Source organism: Callospermophilus lateralis, chromosome 4 (genome assembly GCF_048772815.1).
Source record: "Callospermophilus lateralis isolate mCalLat2 chromosome 4, mCalLat2.hap1, whole genome shotgun sequence".
Lineage (NCBI taxonomy): Eukaryota > Metazoa > Chordata > Mammalia > Rodentia > Sciuridae > Callospermophilus > Callospermophilus lateralis.
The window spans coordinates 98,406,557-98,426,808 of NC_135308.1; the positions used below are offsets into that span (position 1 = coordinate 98,406,557).

Genomic DNA, 20,252 nt, shown 5'->3' on the forward strand with positions numbered 1-20,252 from the left:
GATGAATGTAGCTGCTCCATTGTTTGGGGCATATGTATTTATAAGTTTTAAGTCTTATTGACATATGGTTCCCTTGAGCAATATGTAGTGGCCTTCCTTATTCCTTTTGATTAACTTTGGCTTGAAGTCTACTTTATTTGATATGAGGATGGAAACCCCTGCTTGCTTCTGCAGTCCATATGAGTGGTATGATTTTTCTCAACCTTTCACCTTCAGTCTGTGTATGTCTTTTCCTATGAGATGAGTCTCTTGGAGGCAGCATATTATTGGGTCTTTTTTAAAATCCAATTTGCCAGTCTATGTCTTTTGATTGTTGAGTTTAGGCCATTAACATTCAGGTTTATTATTGAGACATGATTTGTATTCCTAGCCATTTTTGTTTATTTTTGGTATTTAACTTGACTTGGTTTCTCCTCTGATTAGTTTTTCCTTTAGTGTAATACCTACCTCTGCTGATTTTCATTGTTGTTTTTTTATTCCCTCTTCATGAAATATTTTGCTGAGGATGTTCTGTAGTTCAGACTTTCTAGTTCCAAATTCTTTTAACTTTTGTTTATCATGGAAGGTTTTTATTTCATCATCAAATCTAAAGCTTAATTTTGATGGATATAAGATTCTGTGTTGGCATCTATTTTCTTTCAGAGCTTGGTATATGTTGTTCCATGATCTCCTGGGTTTGAGGGTCTAGATTGAAAAATCTGCTGAGATATGAATTGGTGTCCCCCTATATGTGATCTGATTCGTCTGTCTTGTGGCTTTTAAGATTCTCTCCTTATTCTGTGTGCTTGGCATTTTCATTGTAATGTGCCTTGCTGTAGATCTGTTGTAATTTTGTATATTTCGTGTCCTGTAAGCCTCTTGTGTTTGGTTTTCCAATTCATTCTTCATGCTTGGGAAATTTTCTGATATTATTTCATTGAAGAGATTGTGCATTCCTTTGGTTTGAAACTCTGTACCTTCCTCTATCCCAATAACTCTTAGATTTGGTTTTGTGATGCTGTTCCATAATTCTTGGATGTTCTGTTTGTGGTTTCTTACTATTTTCACCATGTGGTCAACTTTATTTTCCAGATTGTATACTTTGTCTTCATTATCTGATGTTCTTTCTTCCAAGTAATCTAGTCTGTTGGTTATGCTTTCTATTGAGTTTTTTTAAAATTTGATTTATTGTTTCCTTCATTTCAAGGATTTCTGACTTTTTTTTTTCAGAGTCTCTATCTCTTTCTTGAAGTAATCTCTTGCTACCTGTATTTGCTCTTTAATCTTTTTGTTGGAGTGATCAAATTTTGCCTGTATTTGCTCATTTAGGTCATTCTTTAATTTACAGATCATTTCAATTATGAGCCCTCTGAATTCTTTCTCTGACATTTCATCAACTTTGCTCTCCATGGGTTCTATTATTGTAGTATCCTGTTTTTTGGGGGGGCACTTTCCTCCCTTGTTTTTTCATGTTGTCTATGTGTCTTCCTTTCTTGCAGTGTGAATCTGAGATATTACAGTTTCTACCCTATATTCTTGTAGTACCCGTGCAGATTATCTTTGTGGGAACAAGTGCATGGAGTACTGCATACATGGTATACGTTAAGGGCGTCTGAGTGGCAAACCACTCCCCTGTGCTAGACATGTGAGTGACAAACTGCTTACCCCGTAGGCATAGTCCTGGGTGTGAAGCCATGTGTTGCAGTCCCTGTGCTTCCTTCATGGCCCACTCCTCGATTGGTCACTACAAGGACAGTTAGCAGAAATTGCATTGGTGGCTGCCTGTAATCAGCTTAGCCTGAGTATATACACATGGTAACTGCGCAATAAAACCAGACCTGCTTTCTGCTTGGTCTTCGGAGGTCTTGATTAGCAACTTCGCAGCCACACTCTCCCTGTTCCAAGGACCTCCTCGCTGGATAAGAGAGAGCCCACACATTTCTGTATCTCACCTTGATGTTGGGCTTCCAGATCCTGCTGGTGTCCCTCAATGTATGCTACTGTAACTAAAGGTGGTGGTGGCAATAGCTAAGATAACTCAAGATGATAGTTGAGGTGCCCCAAAATGAAAGAAGTGTCTTACAGAGATAGGGCTGAAATGGTGGGTGTTACACTGTCTTTGGGATGCCTGCTCTGAGATGCAGCGTCTTCTAGGTCCTGTCTGTTGTCAAAAGGTAGGGGGTATTGCATGGGGGAGGCTATGGCGATGTCTGCAGTGTCCCAAGATGGAAATGGGTTAGGTTTGGGTCCCAGGTGTAGGGGGGGTGGGGAACTCAGACCTACCCTGGGCCTGGGTCCCTGTATGTTGGTGTGGGCGGATCTGGGCTAGGCCTGAGCTCCTACTGTGGTCTGCTGGTTGGAAGAGGTGGTCCTGTGCCAGAGCCTGAGCTCTGGCAGGTGTCTGCTGGTGGCAGGATGGACCTGGGCCTACTGTGAGCCAGGGTCCTGCGAAAGTGATATGGGCCTTATTTTCTCTTTAATAAAGACAATTAGGAGATTTTCTTAAAAGAATGTCCACATCCAGTGGGAAGCTATGGACAACTAAGTCTCAAATAGTTGAAACCATGGTGCATTCATATATTTCAAACAAATATAATAGAATTAGTTGTCTCATTACACTAGCATGAAGCAGACATTCATGAGTGTCTCATAAAATGATAGGAAAAGCAATGAAGTTATTGAGCAATTTACCATGTTCTAAGCACTCCTTATACGCTCCTTGAATCTTCATAACCAACATAGTACGTGGGCACCATTATCAGCCCTATTTTATAGTCAAAGTAAATGAGGCCTAGAGAAATTAAGTAACTTTCTCAAACAGAAAAGCTTACTTATTTATGTTCTTAGCTAGCTCCTCAAGCTGGCCTTTGGATTTACTTTATATGACCTACCATCTTGGTTTGCCCTGGACCATTCTGGATTTAACACTGACATTTCCATGTTCTGGAAAAATCTTCAGACTCTGGCAAAATAAGATGGTTGGTCACATAAATATTTCTAATACTTGTTTAAATCTGTGTCAATGAGACCAATGTCACAGGTGGGTGCTTCATTAAACTTGTCCTCACAAATTGCTGCTCATTCACCTTTTGAGAGAGAAGTTCCACTGGACTTCATTAATCCAAGGGCTACCTTCTCTCTGTGAGGTAATGTTCTAGCATATTCTTAAAGTGTTTTCTTCATTTTCATAGTTATTTCATTATTATGTCTAACCTCACTCTTCCTATTTCCCAACTTATTTACAATGACTCTTTATCACTAATACTTAAAAGTTGGCCAAAAATATTTAATCTGGGTTCTCCTGATGTCACTTCTCTGTGGCATGGGGGTGTGTAGAGGAGCTCAGCAAGCGGAAACAGTGTTCAATGGTGGACATGAAGTCCATGACCCAAGGGCCAGAGTGGAGAGTGAGAATATACTGTTGTTGGTCTCACCCACATCTTCTGACAACCAAGCGTTCATTCTGTTGTCTGAATTACGTCTGATGAGTAATGTTTTTGAAACTTTCACCTGGAAATAGCTCTAGTTAGAGTTCTCAAAGATGATGGGATTGTATTGAAACTACAAAATTAAACCTGTAGAATGCATTAATATTAGATTTGGTGCTGGGCTTCTAGATTCTGTGTTGCTTTCTTCTTCTTCTTCTTCTTTTTTTTTGCAAGTCAAACTTTTTTATTAGACAAGTTTCTTTCATTCTGATCAAAGTATACACAGAGTTAATCTCTCAAAGGTTAGGACTATGTGTTGCTTTCTTATGATCTTACTCTTGATCACATCTCTACATCTCTGTTTATTTATTCAATTGTTAAATGAGCAAAATTATTTTCCTATATCCACTGCCCAGAATTGATACAATGGGCCAAATTGTAATAATTGGATTGGGTGTAAATTTTACTTTTTTGGGTTATTTGTGGAATCATCCTCACTCTCATTCATCTGTTAATTAATCCATTCATTGACTTATTCTAAGCACAGATTTACTAAATGTATAAACCTGCCTTCAGTCCACAAAAGATTAAGGTGACTTCATGTTATTTTTCTTGGGCATAGTCTCACTGTAATAGAATAGAATTCTCCTTCCTTTCTTCCTCCATCTCTCTCTCTCTCTCTCTGTCTTCTTTTTTGAGATATGTAGATAAACTCAGGGCCTCACACAGGCTTGGCAAATGCTCTAGCTACATCCTCAGCCCTGTAATAGAGGTCTTAAACCAAAAAAAAAAAAAAAAAAAGAAGTTTTGAATAGCATTAAGCAAATGGGTAAGTTAGGCTTAGTCCTTAAAGCATGCATGCAGATGGGATTTCTTTAGTGAGACAGGAAACTGAGGTAGTTATGCCTATAGTGGTATAACGCTATTGCCTAGTAGTTTTCAATTCTTCGGCAATTATGTATTGAATGATTTCCACAAAGAACTATGTTGATTCTATAAAAAAATATAAAGTTTAGTGAGGTTCTGTCCCTTCCCTCAAGTAGGTTTTATCTAGTAAGGCAGATGAAACTCTCACGGGGCCACTCGTAATGTTATATGTAGTAACCTCTTTATCAAGGGATGTCTTGGGAAGAAATGATAACTGCTAAATTATTTGGCACATTGTGGAGGGACTTTGAAGCCAGACTAAGAATTCAAACTCCAATGGGTGGTGGGAAACCAATGGCTTTTAAATGGGTTAATGGAATTGAAGGAGTTGGTCAGTGCTAAATTGTTCTTCATATCACTCTGACATGTATATTCATTTCTTATTGTCTATCTAGTCTTCCAAAAATGTAAACTCATAAGAGGGCAGACTTCTTTTTGTTGTATTGCTATTATTGCCAGTACCTAGACAATGCTAAACACCTAGTAAATTGTAATGTTTGTTGATCTTTGAGTGCATTCATCTAGAGGTTTTCAGGCTTTCTTGGTTCCTGGTATTCTTTGTGCCTTAGAAACTTTTGATGGTCCTCCAGTAAAAACAAAAGAAAACAAAACAAAACAAAATTAACCATTCTGCTGATTTTTAAACAGTATTTTCTTTTTTCTTAAAAAATAGTAATCATAGAAAACACAGCTTAATAAAGATGTTCGTGAAAGGATTCATGTGATTTAATGGTAAAACAGAACTACTTCAGGTTAGTAGATCATGCAGTGTCTAACATATGTCAAGATATGGCTAACCTGAAAATTAAAAATATCTTGTAGTAACTCTGTAAGTTTCCTACAGTGCCCTTTGGCATTTTGGTGACAAATTTTAAAAAAAGCAAACAAAAAACTGTAGTCCTGGGCTGGGGTTGTGGCTCAGTGGTAGAGCGCTTGCCTAGCATGCGTGAGGCACTGGGTTTGATCCACATAAAAAATAAACAAATAAAATAATGGTATTGTGTCCATCTAAAACTAAATACTACTACTACTACTACTAAAAAACTTTAGTCCCTATATTCTTATTCCATAAGACATATTTCCATGGTTGCACAGAATTTAGAAGTTTTAGCCAGATTTTACTTTTTCCAGCTGCTTTAATTGCTGGGTGAAAGCCATTCAATAGACCACCAAGGCAAAATCCATTTGCTTATGAAAAATATTAAAATAACTGCCTGAGGTGGATTAATTTATTTTGACAACATACCAATTGTTTTAGCCAGCTTTTTCATTGCTATGACCAAAATATCTGACAAGAACAACTTAGAGGAAGCAAAGTTTATTTTGGCTCATATTTTCAGAGATTCAGTCCATGTTTGGCCAACTCCATAGCTCTGGGCCCAAGTTGAGGCAGAACATCATGGTGGAAGGGCCTGGCAGCTCAGAACATGGCAACCAGGAAGTAGAGAGAGCTCAGGGACAAAATATAAATCCTAAAGTCATTCCCCAGTGACATAATTCCTCTAGCCATATCCTATCTGCCTACAGTTACCCCCTAGTTAATCCATCAGTGAATTAATTCATGAATTAGTTTATAGCTCTCATAATCTAATAATTTCACCTCTGAACATTCTTGCATGTCTCACAAATGAGATTTTGAGGACCACCTCATATCTAAACCATAAAATCAATGTAATTAGATAAACATTTTTATCTGATTACACCAAGGTGTTGTGTAGAACATTATTCCTATGAGATGATCCAAGAAAAAAGAGACCAATATTCAAATAAACATGTGAAATATGCATATTATTTTATTTATCCACAATAAAAGTGATATTAATTATAAGTCTTGCCATTGATTTAATGACTTTTGGAGAAAGAGCCTATTGCTTTATTAAACACACACATCATTTGTAAGATTAATCCCAATTATAAAAGCATTACAAGATGAATTACAAGTGAGTCATAGCATTGAGAATATATTGTATATCTTTTTTCCTGAAGAGTAAAAATGCAAATTAGCATATTAAATACTATGAGAAGCCCCACATTAAAAAAAGACTTGATAATTTTTGTTTGACTTTGGGTTATCCAAAGTTACTTGACCTTGAGTATTTTATTTTATATACTACCTATTCATATATCGTGACTCCAACAATCATCCTACAAAAAATGCTAGCATATCATTTGGTGTTGTTTAAGAATGGTCCCACAACATTTGATTCAAAGGTATTTAAAGGAACGTTTTTTAAGGAACACCTTGAATTTTTTTCTGATGATTTCCCACTAGGTGGTAGTGTTGCAATATCAGAATCCTTTACGATGATGGTTCCAACTCAATTCCACAGGTCTTCACTGAGTGTTTTCTATGTGTAAGATACTGCCTAATTCTATGTGGGTTAATGACTTTGCTGAAGCAAGGACTCAGGCCTCTTCCTTTCCAGGGCAATGTTCTTTCCATTATGCACAGCATATGCATGTAGGAAAGAAACAACCCAGTTTTCTTAGCCAACAATCTTTGTAAAATTATATACTTATACACTTTTAAAAAAGTTTTCTAAGTAATTTATGCAAGAGGGAAAATTTCTTTAGGAATGAAGAAGTGAATGTACAAAAAAAAAAAAAAAAAAATCCATGAGACCTTAAGAAAATCTCTAGGAAACTGGAAGAAATAGTCTATTCTAGAAATAATTTAACTCCAGGAAAAACTAACAGAACAGACCTGAAGAAGTTATAATACACGATGAATACATTATACTCTAGGTCATAAGATTATGATTCTGAAGCTGCCCGACAGGCTGGGGTGAATAAGAAATGACCTTATGAATGAGACAACTGAAGTTAAAGGAAAACAAGTGATTTGATAGAGATTGCAGGATGATCTCTAGAACACACATGAAGAGCATAAAATATAAGCAGATGTGTCCTTAGATTGTTATTCTGGCTGTCACCACTTTAGAGATTTAGCTCTATATCTCCCTCCCTCAAGTACAACCCAGTTTCAGGGCTGATATGCTGTGAATTTTTGTAGCCTGCACACAACTTGTTGCTACCATGCTTCCTGTATCATGAAGAGAATGGTTTGATTCACAAGATTCTACATCCTGATAAGGCATATAAAAATTTATAAACAATGAAAAAAGAATCAATAAATACTTTAAGAACTTGAAAAAAAAAAAAAAAGGATTCTACATCCTTCCACTGTAGCATGGATGCATCTCTGCATCTCCAGAGTGTGGCATAGTGCTTGGCAATGATCTGTAATCTCATACATATGGATGAATCTATTCTGTCCCACCCCTCATCACCATACAGACCAGACAAATAGCTTGCCAACGTCCTGGGGGAAAGGGGGATAATTTGATAAGAGCTTCAGAGCCCTCATCCATTTATGGTAACATCTGTTTTTGCCAGTAAATTTTTGAAAACATCATTGTTGCTTTCACTCCCTCCATCTCATATAGCTTCTGTGTTATAATTTTATATTTATAAACTTCCCTTCCCTACTCTAGTAAGTGCAGATATTTTTACTCATTACTATTTAAAAAATATTGACATTTGACTCTTCATTCTGTATTTTATGTTTGTAATTTTTAAACACCATTTATTGACTTATCATTTCCCTACTGATTTCAGGTAGTTCAGTGTTCATTATTTTTATGTTATTGGATCTGCTTCTAAAATTTTATTATATTTTATAGATTTTTTTCTGTTTATCTGATTTCTTATTATAGGAACAATAGTGTGGGTTAAAATTTTTTGAACAAATGGATAAACATTTAATAAATATTGTCAATATTCAATATGGAGATGGTTGGCTAAGTTAACAATGTACTTGATCTCAATATTATATGAATCATAAAGAGCTAGTATTTCAGTATGCTACAGGGACACAGCCCAATCAATGTTTATAGCAGCACAATTCACCATAGCTAAACTGTGGAACCGACTTAGATGCCCTTCACTAGATGAATGGATGAAGAAAATGTGGTATATAAATACAATGAAATATTATTCAGCATTAAAAGAGAATAAAATCATGGCATTTGCAGGTAAATGGTGAAGCTGGAGAATATAATGCTAAGTGAAATGAGCCAATTCCAAAAAACCAAATGCCAAATGATTTCTATAATTTAAGGATGCTGATGTATAATATGCTGGAGCAGGGGATGGTAGGATTAAAGAACTTTAGATAGGGCAAAGGGGAAAAGGGGAGGGAGGGAATGGGAGGGGCATAGCGGTAGGAAAGATGGTGTAATGCTATGGTCAGCATTACCCTAAGTACATGTAAGAAGACACTGTGACTCTATTTTGTGTACAATCAGAGATATGAAAAATTGCGCTCTATATGTGTAATATGAATTGTAATGCATTCTGTTGTCATATATAACAAATCAAAATAAAAAAATAAAGAACTAGTTTTTATTACTATAAAAACTTGGGATTATGGGAGGTGACTGGAACAGGTTGTGACAAATCCCTTAGCTGAGTATGTGGTTTGAAGATTTTGTACAACTGCTCTTATAGATACCTCAGATTGGTCTTTTTCTGTTTGAGAAACTGTCATTAAGAATTATCTAGGGCTGGGATTGTGGCTCAGTGGTAGAGCACTTGCCTTGCATTTGTGAGGAATGGGTTCGATTCTCAGCACCACATAAAAATAAATAAAGGCCCACCAACAACTAATAAAATATTAAAAAATAAGAATTATTCTAGAGAATACATTGTCTCCTTTCCTGGAAACACAACCATTAAATATTTAAGGATCAATAAAGGCAGAACCAGAATAATCCTCAAGAGCAAGATTACAATTTTTTTAATTCTTAATTTTCTGAAATAGAACAAGAAAAAAATTAAGCATGAATAATAGTAAATTGTGTGAGATTATAATGAGAATTAAATGAATGTAAAAGTGGAAGCATGAAAGATCCATGAAACCAGAAAGTTCTCAAGCCCAAATTAAATAACAATTGACATTAACTAACCTAAAATAAATTCTAGGAGATTTTTGTTGGCAATGGGGATTCAAGTAAGATATAAAAAAGAAGTGGTTCAAAATATGGAAGTTCTTATATTGCGGATGGGACTGTAAATTGGTGCAACCAATCTGGAAAGCAGTATGGAGAGTCCTTAGAAAAGTTGGAATGGAACCGTCATTTTACCAGCTATCCCACTCCCCGGTCTAAACCCAAAGGACTTAAAATCAGCATAATATTGTACTGTAGCCACATCAATGTTTAAAGCAGCTCAATTCACAATGTAGCCACATCAATGTTTATAGCAGCTCAATTCACAATGTAGCCACATCAATGTTTATAGCAGCTCAATTCACAATGGCTAAAATGTGGAAGCAAGCTAGATGCCCTTCAATAGATGAATGGATAAAGAAACAGTGATACACACACACACACACACACACACACACAGACACATACATATACAATGGAACATTACTCAACATTAAAAGAGAATAAACTTATGGCACTTGCAGTGAATGGATGGAATTGGGGAACATCATGCTAAGCGAAATAAGCCAATCCCCCAAAACCAAAGGCCTGATATTCTCTCTGATAAGTGGATGCTGATCCATAATGGGGTACGGGGAGGACATGGGAAAAATGGAGGAACATTTGAGATCAATGTCTAAAGGTGCTTTAGTATCTTCAAGAGTATTTTCTGAGGGATAGTGAAGGATTTTCTTCATTCCAGACCACTGCCACCACCCCCCCCTCCCCCTTGGAGGACTCTGGCCAGGTCTCCTCTGCCCTTAGCAAAAAGGTTTGGTGTTGCCAAACTGAGGAAGGTTAAACCAATTTGCATACATAAGGGTTAATTCAAAATTAAAAAGAAAAAAAAAATTGTTTTCCCTGGAAAACACTCCCAGCCATTTTCTTTCAGGACATGTTCTTTAGAAAAGTTGTAATTGTAAGTTTTTTTCCTCTGTCTCTTTAAGATGTGTATAAACTTTTGAAAACCTAAATAAGCCTACTGCCTGCTTTACAACCCAGGAATGTTTTCTTAAGGAGCTGGGAGCCATCTCCTTTAAATGAATTAGCAAGGAATGTGCCCCTACTTCCTAGTTTCTGGAAGGGGGTAGGAGCTTGACTTCATAGAGTCTCACTCTAGAACAACTTCTAGTTGTAAAGAATTATATAATGTTGAGAAATTTATCTTTTCTTTGGATAAATTTAGGTGGCAAACACAAATGGTCACCTCAATTACTAGGTGAAACAAGTATGGATGGTGTGATGTGGCCTTGTCCAGTCCTCTTAGGTGAGGACTAGATGATATTTATCTGAGACCATATATGCACTGAAATGTATCTGCTTAGTTGCATCAAAGGGAGAGATTTTTTTTCTGAATTTGCAATCTCTTGGTGGAATGCCTGCGATGCATGTCACATTCTGGTTTAATGCTTATTCCATAATGAAAATGTTTTTTTCTCTCCTCCACATTTGTGGAGAAGTTTTCTTAGTAAGAAGGAGATTTTTTAAAAACATATTTTCTCTAATGCATAATACAGTAGAGAGACAGAGGATAGAGGTAGGAGTAAAAGTTGCTTGGAGGACAAGGAGATTTTAGATGGCTTCGAAGAGAGAAATTGGCTCCAGAGGCATTAAAGTGAGAGGTCAGGAGAGGAAAAGAATTTTCAACAGTATTAAGATGCACTGTACAATTTCATAGCATTCCAAAGTAGAGGTAAAGCAGTTGGATTAAAAATTAAGTGCTGAGATGTAGTTCAGTGGTAAAGAGCTTGCTTTGTATGTGCAAGGTCTCAGATTCAATCCCCAGTAACTCAAAAAACCAAAACTGAAGTATTTTTGCTTATCTGTGCCTTGAGTATTGGCTATGTTGAATTACAAATTGAAATTACTTTGGTTCTATTGTTTCTTTGACCATAAAATTACTCTGGCCCTAAATAAAACAAGCCACAGCTTTATAGCAATACAAATGACATGAAAATGTATGTTCTGAAATCTTAATCTTCTTTTGTAGTAGATAGTTCATATGCTTCAATCTGCTTAGCATATTCAAACTAGATGTATCTTTTGATAACACTTGAAGAAACATATCAGTAGAAAATTGGGCAAAGGATATGAATAGGCAAGTAAAAACCCATATTTTGAGAACATGTATGAAAATTATTGAAATACACTACTAATTAAAGAAGTGAAATTTGAGATAATCATGAGGTAACTAACAATTTTCACTTGGCAAAGGTATAAAAGATAATTTCTAAGTTGGAAATTATCACTTATCAAGGTATGTGAAAAGGAATTCAGGACCTAAATTGCTGTAACTTTTTCATTAACATGTACATTAAAGCATGTTTATTTTCTTTGATCCAGCTTTTCTTCAAGAATTATATCTGACAGAAATAATCTGACAATATTTTTACATCACTGCTTTTAACATCAAACAGTTGAAAATGCTATAATTGCCCAGCAACAGATTAAAAAAATTGATAAATTATGGAATACCCATATAAAGAAATATTAATGATTTTTAATGTTCTTTGATTTGGAAAAGAGTCTTAATATCATGACCATCCAAAAAAGAAGATTTCATAATAGTGAGCAAAGTACAATTTTTATTTAAAAAATCTTGAAGGATATGTATCAAAGTTTTACATTAAGCATTTCTAAGTCTATGTATTTTCTGTGTTAATTTTTTTGGCAAGGGCTTTATTGGAATATAATTCACACACTTGCATTACTTTTACATTTCTTTTGTTAGGCTTAGCCAGGGGTATGTTTATAGCTGTTACAATTATTGTTTTATATTATGAATGAGATCTTCTTTAAAAATACATTTTCTAAATCTAATACAGTAAATGCCATTATAGTACTTTTATAATAAAAAATCCATTTTTATTTGAAACATTTTAGTACTGGTAAGATAAAGGATTCATTAAATCTAAAGAAAGACCTCAAAACAATTGCTTCTCCATGTTTTTACCATTTTTTTTAGCACTGTGGTGAACATAAAACAAATCACCATGCAAATGTAATAAATAAAAATAAATGAATTAAATTATATTACTTCTCTGTTCAAAAGCCTCTGGTGCCTTCCCATACCTTTGAGACACCTTCAGCTTTTCAACCCATCCACAATATGATTCTAACACGTTAACTTATTGATTGATTATTTGGCCGATGCTTTGCAAACGTATTTGCTGTTAGTTTGCTATTTTATCTTCTACTCTCCTGCAATTTAATTATGCTGTATACACTGCTGCTTCCACCAGTGGAGCTTCTCATTATGTGAAGTCCATTAAGTCACACTCATGAACAAATATTTTCTCCCTGATATTCCAACTGACAATTATTTTGTTTGAAAAAACTCAGTTTCCTACTGTTTACCCTGACTAAATCATAAACTGAGATTTCTGCTTGGGGATTAAGGTTGGCTGAGGGAGGGCTCTGATGGTGATGCCTGCCCTCAACTGTGGTTGGGGTTGTTCATGCTGTCTGCATGGTAACCTCTTCTTAACTTCTCGATGTAGAGGCAGGGGTCCCCTGGTAAGGACTAAAGTGACGAAAACAACGGAATTTAAGATGTCCTATAATGATGAATTACAACATCATAGTCTAAATTTAAACATTATAGTCCTGTGGGAATTCATATTCATTCAAAACACATTTCTCAATCTATTCCTCTATGCTGATTGGAATTTTGTAATTTATCCTTATATCTCATAATTACTTTCATAGAAAAAAGCCTGTAAAAGCCCATCCATGGCCCATTTATCACTCTTTTCACTAGAGTCTTCTGCTAGGAAAATGAATGGCTCTGGAGGTTATGTTAACTGATGTTAGCCAGACAGAGAAAGATAAGCATTTTCTCTCCTATGTGGAAAAGCAAACAAACAAATGAAAACAAACAGAACAAAGATTATTGGAAAATAGAAGACAGATTATTATGGAAGAGGGAGGGGATGGGAAGGGAAGAGAGGGTGATAGGGAGGGTGGATACAATCAAAGCACAATATAAGCATGTGTGGAAATGTCAAGGTGAAACCCATTAATTTGTGCAATTAATAGCATTGAATGATTATAATAATAAAAGACAATCTTTTGCTACAACCATATCTGTCTTTTAAAAAAATTATTATTTTGGTGCTAGGGAATGAACTAGGATTTCATGCATGTTAAGTGCATGTTCTATCACTGAGCTACAGCCCAACCTCCTTCATTTTCTTTTAATAGTTTCTTTCCGGTTCATGTGTGCTTGTGCAGTGCCTTCAGTTTCTATTGCTTTCCATTCTTTCTACTCATTGAACCCTACCAAATTGTATAGATTTGACTCAAGACCCATTAGCACCAATATTATTGATTAAATTTGGTCTAAGTTGATTTTTTTCTATTTATATTTCTGCAAAGTTTTTTTTTAACCTAGTCTGTTATACACATTAGAAATTTGCTTTGTCTCAGAATTATTATATTTCATCTTTTTAAAAATGTACTCTGAGTAGAATCTAACTTTCAAGAGCAGCTGCATGGATGGATTTAGAATGAAGTTTGATTGTGTGGCTCAGTCATTTTCCATCTGTTTACTCTTAGGCAAGTTACTTAATTCCTTGGGTACACAATTTTCTTCTATGTTAAACGAAAACGAAGGTACTTTTGTGGTCAAGACAAGAGGGGATAATATATAGTAAGCTATGTACATAGGCTTTTTTGGTGTTGGGCATGATGGTGGACACCTGTAATCCCAGTGGTTCAGGAGGCTGAGACAGGAGGACAGCAAGATCAAAGCCAACCTCAGCAAAGGGAGGCACTAAACTACTCAGTGAGACCCTATCTCTAAATAAAATATAAAAAAGGGTTGGGGATGTAGCTCAGTGATTTAGTGTCCCTGAATTCAATACCTGGTAAACCCCTCACTCTCACCCCCAATAAAAAAAAAACCCTATTATCTTTTAACTGGGTGTTATGGCCCATGCCTGTCATCCTAGTGACTGGGGAGGTTCAGACTGGAGGATCACAAACTGGAGAGTGGCCTGGGCAATTTAGTAAGACCATTTTTCAAATAAAAAATAAAAAGGGCTGGGGATGTATTTCAGTGGTAAAGACCCCTTGATTCAATCCTCAGTACCCTATCCCCTCCACAAAAAAACAAGCTATTATCTGTTTCTTACAAGGCAGGAGAGGTTAAACGATAATGTGGTAAACAACTGTTCAACTCTCAGTCACTTAAGACAGCTGATTTCTCTCTTGGATTTTGTGCCTAACAGGGTGATGGATTGGCAAGTTATGTGTGGGAGTACTGGTGGATAAAGTGATGGACCCAAGATGCTAGAGCCTTTATTTCAACTTGTGCTTCCAGGATCACAGAAGAAGAGGAGAGAGAACATGGCAAATGATGCATTGGGAGTGATGCACTTTCCATTGTGCTCACATTTCATGGGCTCAACAGGCCGCATGTCATGTTTAATTTCAAAATGTGGCAGGAAGTATAATCAGCAGGGAGCCAGAAATATTGGGTGCTTACTATTGACATATATCTTTCATAGCAGTTGTGGTGCTCCACATGGAACAAATTCCCAGTGAATACGTGCTTGCTGAATTAATACTGATATGTCTGGGAATGAATTTGAGCACACAGTAAGATAAAACCTCTCTATTTGAGTAGGTTTACAAAACCATGAAAGGTTTCTTTTTGATCAGAAGGTAGAAAAGTATTATTACCTTTCTATAGGTTGCTTCATCCTAACATTCAGAAACATGTTGACACTGTCACAAAGCATTGCATTTTTTAAGGGGTTCATTCTTTTCTTTGTTGTTTTAGATATATATAATAGTAGGATGTATTTTGACATATTATACATACACACATATTACAATTTTGATCCCATTCTTGTGGTTGAACATGATGTGGAGTTACACTGGTTGTGTATTCATATATGTGTATAGGAAAGTTATGTCAGAATCATTCCACTGTCTTTCCTATTCCCACCCCCACTCCCTTCCCTTCATTCCCCTTTGTCTAATCCAATGAACTTCTATTCTCCCCCTTCCTACCCTCCCTCATTATGGGTTAGCATCCACATTTGGAATGGGAGAATATCATTCTAAGTGAAATAAACCAGTCCCCCCAAAACCAAAGAAGCATTGCATTTGGACATGGGAGAGCAACAAGAGAGCATCTCATCCAAGGTCCTGTCCAGCTTTCCTCAGTATTTTCCCAGCGCACTTGTTCAGCTTCTGCTTCAGCACCTCTGTGATTAAATAGGTAAAAGTTTGGCAAGACTTTCTTACTGAAGTGAATAGATTCCAGTAAAGTCTTCTATGTAGGTTTGTGATATGCGAATTTATAGTTCTCTGTTTTACTTTTAGAGCATTTTGAATTTTGGCTCTGCTCATAAATCTTGTTATGATGCTAACACCTGGTAGCACAAAAGACATTATTAGGAAAATAAAAAAAGATTGATGCATCCTACTCCAACCTGTAGGTGAATTGTTGCTTTAATGTGATTGTTCTGTTTTATGCCTGGGCTTTGTCCCACCTTGGTGAATACTGAGACATAATACTGCAATTTAGTCAGGAGAGCACCAGGTGGTACATAATGTCATCCCTGAAGATGCTGTTACTATGGCATCCAGAACCCTATTCCAGCTCTGTGCTTTTACCATCTTTCTCTGTTTTCACAGAGGGACAGAAGCTGCTGCAAACCAGATTTTAATATTTTAAGTGTAGCCAGAAGGTTTTGTTCTCTACCAGGATGATGTTCTTTTCTACTGTTCTTTTTTTTTTTTTTCAAGCAGTTTCAGTGTGTCAGCCACAGCTTTCTTTGGTGTCAATAGATTAATTCTGAGATAGAATATTTCATCTAACAGTCGAACCAGAGAAAAGAAATGAATATGTGAGAAACATGTTAGCAAATGAGAGGTTGACAGCCTTCTGTGCACCATGGAGTCTAACCGGCAAATGAAATGATCATGTTTGTTTTTAACAATCTTAAAATGTATGGATTGTTGTCTTGGTGTTTCAGATGAAGGATGATCTTCTGCATGACACATCTTTGAGGAAAAGTTTGGACACAACAAAGACTTCTGATGCTAAGATTTCTTTAATTAGCCCTAACAAACCATATGGTGATAATTCACTAATAAAGTGTGATATTTTGGTATGACCTTTAAGAAAGAGGAAATGGAATTCAGAATCTTATAATCAGCATTTCCTGAAGTATGTTCTGCAGGATGTTAGTGAATGTTACACAACAAATTATTTCATTGAAAAATTCTGTATTAAGTGAAATTAAACAGGTTGACTCACTGCAAGGATTCACTGGAGCCAGAGGTATGAATTATAAGAATTGACTAAAGTATGCAACATTTTTCATACTTATTTCACTATGAAACTCTTTTTTTATTCATTTTAGAGTATTTTAATGGTCTCACAATTCCCAAAAGAAAGTCCTTCCCTAAATTCATCATTTGAATAAAATTTTGACTGTCATATATACTATGGAAATAAAGCATTTCTTGCATAATTAAGCAATGTGCACATGATCAGATGAAGTAGTTGATAACAATGGATTACACAAATTAGGATCATTGTCACACATGGCATAATCTTCTGGACAAGGTTACTGAAAGTATCACTGATTTAGTTGTTAGTGCAAGGGAAATTATCAGAAACTTGACCACTCATGGGTTGAGCACAGTTGAGCAAGCTCCATTGTGAAGGTTCCATCCCCTCAGGTCTGTAAATAAGCACTGGCCAGATGTGTGCATAACACTGTGTTGGGCTCATGCCATAAGGTAGCCTTGTCCTTATTTTGCTTATATTCTTATTGTAAGGTCAGTTTTACACACATGAAAAGTGAAATGATGCTAAGAACCACAGCCAAGTAATATGATGCATGGCATTTTTGGTTGAAAGGTGATGCCAGCAAGCCATTGAGATGATATGATTATGTTAAGATTTGCATTCTTATGGATATTGGACTCCTGCTGTTCACCTCGGCCTGCTACGGGACTCCTGGAGAGTTCCCATTGGTTGGGGAAGTGTGGTAGGAGGGAATTCCGGAGGAGGAACTTCCTCTTGGGATCCGAGAGAACGCTGCGTGTGTCGGTCGGCAATCTTCCCGGGAGTGAGCGTACGGGGCATTGGCGGCAGTTTCAAAAATAAAGTTTGTTCCTGCTTGAGTGGCTCATGATTTTGTGCCCAGCCAGACTGCGGCAAAATACCAACATAATTCAATATTGAATTGAGTTCTAAATGTGTTGTTTAGACAAAAATCTAAGAATTCAGAGGACAGAGAGATCAAAGGCTTACCCAGAAGGCTTAGGAAGTAGATAAAATTTGATTTGTTTTGACAAAGAGACAGATTTGAGAGACTGGACTAGATTATGAAATCGGCATTTCTCTTTTCCTCACAATTCCTCACTCTAATTATCTTAGTGATGATTGGAGATCTGATACAGGTTGAGTCCAAAATCTGAAACTTTTAAAGTATTAGCACATTGCTACTTTTGGAAAATTCCATACCATGAAACCTTGTTTTATGCACAAAATTATTAACAATATTGTATAAAATTACAGTCAGGCTATGAGTATAAGGTGTGTAAAACAAATGAATAAATTTCATGTTAGACTTGGGTTGCCTTCCCAAGATAACTCATGATGTATATGAAAATATTTTTAAAAATCTGAAATCTGAAACACTTCTGGTCCCATGAATGTCAGGTAAGGATGCTTGACCTGTATGCAAAATTAGATTATTCCTAAGTATGATCCACAAACAAGCCATGTGGATTTATAAAATCCTTTAGTATTTCTTTACTATATAATTAATGTATTGGCTCTAACACAAAAAAGGAAAATAAAAATAAATAAAACCCCCCCAAATTAAAAAATTACCAGTAATTAAAACTTCATAGATAAAAATCAAACAGATGGAAAATTTTATATACATATTATATGTATAGCATATATGTTTATAAATACATTCCATCTTCATATTCATATGTACAGCTCATGTTTATCTATATATGGAAGACTATATAATGTATCTTATGTTTATATTTGGTATATAACTATATATTTATAAAAATGAGATTAGAGCATTTATGCTATATTGAAACCTGAACTTTTTGTACAATAGAATGAGTTTGATATACCTGTATTTTTTATTTGTGTTCTTTTTAACCAATCTGCTATTTATGGACTTTTAAATTGCTTCTTCTAGGACTGGGGAGGCACCTCAGTGGTAGAGTGCTTGCCTAGCATGCACAGGCCATGGGCTTGATCCCTAGCACCACACACACAAGTTCTATATACAAAATGGAATCGATGGAATTTTATTTGGCCATGAAAAAGAATGAAATCAAGTCATTTTCAGAAAAAATGGATGGAATTGGCGATTTTCATCTTAAGTGCAGTTAGACACAGGAATGTAAGTGTGAGAAACAGGCTGACCTGTCAAAGCCAAAAGAGTGGACTAAGAGACACAAGGTAGGGCTGTGGCTGTGGCTCAGGGGTAGAGTGCTTGCCTCACATGTGAGAGGCACTGGGTTAGTTCCTCAGCACACACAAAAAATAAATTAATAAACAAAAATATCATCTACAACTAAGGGAAAAAAAAGACACAAGGTAGAGCAAAAATGAGGCTTTACTCTAATGACAGTATTACAAGATCAGATGCCTGGTGATCAGGGACCCACAGTTTGGGTAAAATGTGCATTTTATCCTGGAGAGTGCAAGGTCCTTCCCCCAGTTCCTCACTGGCTGAGTACTATGGATTGCACAGTCTTCCAGAGTGTTGTTTAGGTTTTATTGTCTCCTGTTGGATTATTTAAAAATATATGCCTTTAGTTTTTCCTACCTCCCCTTGTTTTCTTGTAGCGGAAAAGTCCCCTTGGACTGAGTGTTGGTACTTATGCAGTTTATCTCTGTTACTCAGGTTGGACCCCTTCCTACTCATCTCTGTTTGTAAAGGGGCTGCAAATTTTCATTGATTTACTTATTTTAATTTCTTTTTTGTAACTTTTCAGTTGGCTCTCTCCTCCAGCTGCATTTCTTATATCCCCAGTCATTTTACCTTTAAAGCTAAATACTGTATTCTCAAAATGGACTGACAGACTTTTTATTTCTCGCAGTAATTATCACATGATTTTACTCATATGTGGAAACTTAAACAAAAACAAAAACAAAACCCTTAAAATAGTAGATGGACTGTGGGAGGCCATCCTCCCATGTGATTTGAGTTACCTCTCTGGCTGAGTGAGAGGTGCTTAGACACAGCTGTGTTAAAAGCCTTCCTCACCCTTTCCCAGGTCGGAGGGCTTGTCCACGCAGAGGAGTGCCTGGCCACTGATCTGAAGACCCAATCGTCATCCTTGACCTTGGGATGCTGCCCCCCTTAACCTTCATTGGATGGGATTTTCCCTGGAATTTTTTGTTCCCCAATAAAAGCTCACTCCCTGGCGTGCTCTCCCTCTCTAGCTAGTCTCTTCTGTAAACCTCGTCACCGCATTAGGTGGCTGGAGGCGGGAGCTAGGAGAAGCTGTCTTGGAGCTAGTGTTAAAGGTAATGAGAGTCTGTCTCTTTAATTTAAAACTCTCTAGTAATTTCTTATGAACTGAACCTTCTTTCATGAAGCCAGTGCTGGTCGTATGGCAGAATGGACTGTTAGAGAAGTGAAGGAGGACTGAGGGGAGGTAGAGAGGAAGGCAAGAGAGGGTCATGGGGAGGGTGGATGCAATGAAAGCATGATGTATGCTTATATGGAAATGTCACATTGAGATCCATTACATTGTACAATTAATATGATCAGTTATGGTAAATTGTTTCTTCTATATATTTGACAAATGCTCATTTAAAAAATCATTTCAATTGTTGGACCATACCTGAGTTCTTAAAATGAAAACAATACAATATGTAAAAAAGCATGACTGTATTATTTTTTAAATCACTGACCCACTACTG

General features: G+C 36.3%; 1 pseudogene; it reads right to left on the reverse strand.

The window, feature by feature from the left end:
- Positions 1–19,661, reverse strand: part of LOC143398412 (golgin subfamily A member 7 pseudogene) — a 33,793-nt pseudogene extending 14,132 nt beyond the window's left edge.
- Between the last annotated feature and the right edge of the window lie 591 nt (positions 19,662–20,252).